Source organism: Diceros bicornis, chromosome 15 (assembly GCF_020826845.1).
Source record: "Diceros bicornis minor isolate mBicDic1 chromosome 15, mDicBic1.mat.cur, whole genome shotgun sequence".
Classification (NCBI taxonomy): domain Eukaryota; kingdom Metazoa; phylum Chordata; class Mammalia; order Perissodactyla; family Rhinocerotidae; genus Diceros; species Diceros bicornis.
Window position 1 is genome coordinate 51908295 of NC_080754.1, and position 6724 is coordinate 51915018.

The following is a 6724-nucleotide window of genomic DNA, read 5'->3' on the forward strand; positions in this document are numbered from 1 at the left end:
ACGATTTAGCTAGTGCTAATTCTGTCTCCACTGATTAGGCAATAGCAGTAAGACACGAACTTTGTGAACTAAAGCCCTTGCCAAATCAGCAGATATTCACTGAGTACCGCTCCTACTAGGAACGCCTGCCTTGTGCACAGTAGCCAGCTGCCAATTGCATTATATTTCAGTCTCTCATTGGCTTTACTATGACCATTCATTAAAGTCAGAACAATGTGAGGTTGGCCAACCCCGAATTTGAGCAATTATATACAGAGTATTTGTTGCGTGTATGATGCATGAATTCTGGGATTATACTTGTGAAGATAAATTAATTTTCGATAACTGCTATATTTGGTAAGTTTTTACATTTGAAAGGTAGATCGGTAGAATTAAATGTTTCTATAATTCTGAGAAAAATAAATATAAATTCTTAAATTAAAACTGGAGGGAGATATCTTTAGAGATATTGTTTTAAAGTATAAAACAACCCTCAGTAACTTCACATATTCATTATTCTAGGTGTCGTATATTAATGTGAGTTCTGAAAAGTGTTTTAATGCTAAAGTGTAATTCATACTTCCTTCAGTATATTTTCAGTTCTTTTTTTTTGTGTGTGAGGAAGATCAGCCCTGTGCTAACATCTGCCAATCCTCCTCTTTTTTTTGCTGAGGAAGATTGGCCCTGGGCTAACATCTGTGCCCATCTTCCTCCACTTTATATGGGACGCCGCCACAGCATGGCTTGCCAAGCGGTGCATCTGTGCCCACTCGGGGTCCAAACCAGTGAACCCTGGGCCGCCACATTGGAGCGCGTGCACTTAACTGCTTGTACCACCGGGCTGGCCCCTATTTTCAGTTTTTTAAAGTAATAAATGGAAATCTTTTTTAAAATTAGGAAGGCTAAGGGAGCTGCCCAAAAGAATTTCATTATCAAACACTTCTAGCAGAAAAATTAGCTGTGAGAAGAGACATTATGGTAATTTCTCACAGCTATAGTTAGAAGTGTGAAAAGTCTATTTTCATATCCAATAAAAAAAGATTTTTAAAAAATTATATAAAATATTGTGTAATTGTATAAAATAAAAATAATCGTATTGGGATTCAAAATACATTTAAGACTAAATGAATAAGTTAGCATAAAATATTCCACTGTTTCTAATTGTAGATACATGTTTCTTGAGATTACAAAGGAATTCTAAAATTATCCAAGCACTTATTTCAAGTGGAAGAAACAGTTACATTTAAAGTATCTTCATCCCAAATGTGCTTCATGGTCATTTATAACATAGAGGACAAATGACATTGCCCCTTAAAATCTGAGTGGCTGATGTCACCTTCAGCCCCCATACCACATCTGCAAGGCTTCTGCCCATTTCTGGAGATTTCATCCTTGTGGGTGCCCTGGCTCTGAGTTTATGCCCTTGTGGGTCTCCCAGTCTACACCACAGCTCACCTCTGTTAGCTGTTCCCTCCTCTTGGCTCTACACTGACTCAGACTGTAGTCCATTTCCCTCAATCTCCACATAAAACCACTCACACAAGGCAACATGTGTGTGTAGCCTACTTTACTGAGGTCTTGGCGCATTGGAGGCGGGTATGTCAAAAACAATTTAAAATTGAACACTAGACTTTTCCATTGTGAAATATTCCTTTGGGCAATTTTGACAGTTCAGGCTCCGGCTTCTTGTTCTTTTTTTTGACCGTCTCTCAGTTGGTACTCTAAAACAATTCCTCCCACTTTGTCTTACAGGGGCCTCTCTAGCCCCACTCCCCTACTCTGCTCTGAGCCTTTCCTCAACGGGTCTTCCACTCTGGGTCTCTCCATATCTCCCTCCTCTACCCACCTTTGCCAAGGATAGGGGAGAACTTGAGAGATTTCTTTTCTACTGGGTTTGAATTATGCCATTAACAATCCCACTTTAGAAGGCAGCTAGCCTTAATTTTGGTTTTAAATAACAATAAGCACTCTCTCTGTTATACTGGCACAGTATAAATGAAAATGAGGTGCCACTGTAGTGGCAAGTAGTACTGCCAACAAAGACAGTTAATACCGAAGCACTTGGCAGTGGCCCTAAAATATATTTCACCTTTGCTAAAGGCATATAGTTGAGCACTTTTCTAAACACATCACATCACAGGGCATCCCCTGGAAAGTGCTGAAGTGCTGAAGACAGATGGCACATGCATGCTTCCCTCATCTCTTATTTCTTTTCACTCGGGAAGCTCATTGTCATGAGATCCATCCATGCCTTCTTGAAATGTAAAGTTCTAAGTACATTTATAAATATTATAATGAAAAGAGATAAACTTTTGTTATCATTAAGCAAGTAGAAATTATGTAATTTCTTTTCTACTTGCATTCAACATAATTTACATGCTACTGCAGTTTGTATAAATTATGTTCACTTTCTTCAAAAGATTGTGAAGCAAAATCCATTACATACAAATTTGTACATAGACAAGTGAAATTCCAGTGTCACACATATAACTGAACTGAATTTTAGATATTTTAGTTAGTTCATTTCAAAAAAAGAGTTAAGAAATATTAACATAGTTTTTTTCATGATTATCACTGATTGCTGTTCAATGTTTTTTTCCAAAATTTTCTACTCTGACTTTTCATGGTCTATACATCATGACAATTTTTAAATACAGTTATCTCCGGTAATGGGAAGCCATTAAAATAATCATGAAAAGTAAATGTATAGTAACACACAGAGGCAGGTATTTAATCAAGTTGAAGACCGTAAAACACTTAACAATGAATTTATATACAACTTTGAACTGACTTTATCTTAAATAAATTTCTCTTCACTTCTACTTAAAAAAAAGAAAAAAAAACTAAAGCAAGACAGTATTTATTTATTTATTTGGCAGGAGCAGTATATCATCTTTACTCTTTAGTAACTTCAGCCAAATAAGAATTCATTAGCTAACATACTGTTACTAATGGGGCCAATAAAATTTATAAATAAATATAAGCATTTCTTTATAAAAACTTATTTTTCCAAAGTGTATTGTGTCTTATTTTTATAATGTACCCAGTGATTTGGGGAAGAATGCTGTTGATAGTATTTATACAAGAATATTTCCTTACGTCTCCGTTTTTCATTAGACCCGTATAGAACTATATTCCTTTTAAGATAAAATTGGCCTTTTGTTTTATATGTGCAAACATTTTATTAAAAGTAACTAGCCTCAGTTTGGACTAATCAGTGTGTAGAATTGTATACTTACATGCTCTATGAAGGCTTCTTGGTTTTGACATTGCTCATGGAAGAACCAACCAAAGACTTTCTGTCTTTCAACTGCACAAGCTTCTCTGACTGCAGGTTGAAAAACACATCTGACAGCTGTTTCAGGCTGTCTTAATTAATTCACCTTGCCTTAAATACGAACTCAACTAAGTTAATTAGTCCTATTCACGACAGAAACGTTGCCCTCTGATATCCTCTACAGATAGGCTGAAAGACGTTAAGCCCCAGGAAAGCGCACTGCAGTGTACATAAACCTGTCTCAGAGTTTAGCCTTCATTTAATCCTTCCTTAGCCTTTAAGATGCTTTGTGGGCATTCACTTAATGCCACTCTTCAATTTGACACAAAAGGAAAATACTATGCCAATAAGTAATAAGCTTTTCTTTGGTGGAAATAGAACATATTTCATACTTCCAATGGGTTTTGAGTGGAAAAGTTCCTTTAGCAACTAGGGAAAAAAACCTGAGTTATTTTCCACAAAGCTGCAAAATTAAACAAAAGATGGCAGTCTATTTAAGGAAGAAGGTTCTAGAATTGACAACTGTACTTTAATTCTCATAGACATTGGGGAAACTCTTCATAGTCTGTGTGAAAACTGTGACCTATATAAAGCAGAAAATACGGAATTTTGAAAATGTGACCCGTTTTATTTTCTAGAGAAACACTTATAGCCTTGAAAAAGAATATCCATATTTTTTTATTCCTAGTAATTTACTAGTGGAAAGTACAAAATAAGAATTCAATATGAAAAAACTTAAAGTCATGTTACAAGTAATGGTTTAGGCTTCTAGTTTGAAAATAACTTGCTCCTTCGTTGACACACATTTTTATCGTTGGCTGTTGAGGTCATTATAAAAAATACCATATGGGATGGAGTGATTTCACTCAAAGGTTATTGTTCATAAAGCAGTGGTCAACAGCAGGGACTTCGATGACTAACAGACCCAGTCAAGTCCCAGGCCACCATTTATGAGCTGTACGACCTGGCCAAGTTATTGAACTTCTCTAAACCTCAATTTCCTTAACTCAGAAGAGCCTTATAGAGTTTTTCTGAGATGTACAGGTGACAATGTAGACAAAGTATTTGGATGGTTCCCACTAAATGTTAGCCATTATGTGGGATAACTACATTACGTGGAGTCCTCCATTGAGGATCCACGGGAGAAATTTTTCTCAGCCAGTAGTACTACGAATAATTGGCCTTTTTCCTGAGAAATCTGGCCAAAACAAAATCTCAGGAATCATGTAACTAGTGAATTTCTTTCTTTGCATTGGCTGCTAGGAAGCTAGGCCCAAATCTGTAACCTGCCTTTAGGCATGCATTTTAAAATTAAAAATTGTCTGTGGTTTCCTCTCGCTTTTCCTAACACTATTTTCCCTTTTCCTTGATTTCTTTACTAAACTGTCTCTCTTATTGTATTATATGTATATTTTTAATTTTCTGCTAATAAATAATAAGTACATATAGATTTATCACTCCAGTGTTCCTCAAATTAGAAAAGCCTGTGTCTGAGAGCCTTGTTTATAATACATTACTCAACGAGAACTTATAAATGCACTGTTTTCATACAAGCAACATCCTAAAGAGTAATTAGGTTCCTGGGCAGCACGTAAGCACCTATCGAAGCTCCAATATGGAGCCACCATTTATATTTTTGTTTCTCTGGAAAGGTGATCAGAGGACCAGTGGGGTTCATGAATGACATGGTTTCTCCTGATCCAGCGGGGACGAGTTTCGGATCCCCACTTGCAGGCGTTATTTCTCTACACGAGCTCCTGCTATGAGGGTGGGGCTGAGACTATGTTAAGGAAGAAAGGAAGGCTTGGAGCTCTGACAGGTGGAACGAGGGGAGTAGGAGAAACAGTGGCTTCCGGAGAGTCTGGGGCTCTGATTGGAAGTGGGAGAGAAGAGGTAGAAGCTTCTGGTATCCAGTTAGCACACACTAGTCTGGCTGTGCTGATTGTTAAAATACTGAAATTGTCCTACTCTGGTTGGAAAATAATCACTGCCCTGAAAATAGCCACTCCCCCCAAGAGCTCCCTGATCCAGTTGTTCCATTATCTGCCCTGCCTCACAGTACAGCATCTAAGGGGATAGCTTCTAACACATCAGGTAGCCTGCAGGTCCCTTCTCTAGCACCTCAGCCAGCGTCCGTTCAGACTGGTCAATACTGGGGATGACTGCCACTGAATGAGAGAGAAAGATGACAGTGCTAACAAGGAGTGGGTTCTCTGAAAGCGATGATGGCCAAAGTGGAGGGGAATGGAGGGCTCACAGGACCCTGGCTATTTGGGGAATAGTTGGAAGAAGCTCCACAGGGACAGAGGAACAAGTGAGGGTAGGACAAGCAATGGCCGTGGGTTTATTGTTAATCATTCAGGAGTGTTGTGAATTCACACCCTACACTCAGTACAAAGAAAAGTCTCTGTTTTCCTGCAGCTCATCTAGTCTCCTTTAAAAGTCTTACTCTCTGGATAAGAGGTAAGAGGTGAGAAAACTATTTAGTCCAATCTGGTAAATTCAAACCTATCCAACAATGCAAAGAGACAGCGTTTCTTGGGTAATTTAGTCTCTTCCAAGGTTACATGGTGTCTTTTAGATTTTTTCTCCTTCTCCCTTTCTTCCTTGAGATGGCACATGATTTGGGGGGTGGACAGCCTGCAGTGTCCTTGTGGTGGAGGTATGGGGAAGGGATCTCAGAGAGTGTTGAGGGACCATGTATGGCCCTTCGGCTCTCCTGGTGCAGCTACAGGTTGGAGGCTCTGCTGGCTTCTGACAAGCACATCGTACCTGCTGACCCAGCATCTGACCCAGCAGAGCCCCTGAGTTTGGCCACCTGGCTTGGGTGGTCCTCCCTGGAGCCCTGACCACAGAGTTATTTTTGGCCTGGTGTTGGTGACCCACTCTAAGAAGCATCCCAGAGGCTCTGCTACTTTTATATCACTCAAGAGGATGCAGGCACTTCTAGGTCCCTCCTTCCACACCACTCAGGGTCATTCAGGAAAGCTAACTCAGGCTCTTGCTCTGCCTGGTCTCTTGGCAATCCTAGATTGTTCCAGGGCACCCTGCCGGGAGGTCTTCTTCCAGGAAACCACATAAGACATGAGGCAAGTGTCCTTCTGTGCTTAGCTTTCTTGTCTACTCATCCCACACAGCAGCCCTCTCCTGGACTCTAGAATACTCTGGTGTCCCTGGAATCCAAGGGTAGGCCACTTTCTTCTGACTTGCTGGGACTTCCCTGCTGTACAACTGTGAGCAGGTCCTCCAGTCCTGGCTCTTGACATGCTAACCAACCAACGGGGATGATCTGGAATTGAGTTACCCATTTTCTCCTCACAAAGTCTAATTTTAAAGATAAATGTCTCCACACTTAGTTGAGGTGTGTGAAAAAAGGAAGTGTTAGACTCAAAGCCAGCCCAACCCAGCCTCCTTGATGACAGGGGTTCTCACAACCTCCCCACTGCGGCAACAAGCCTCATGGCTCCA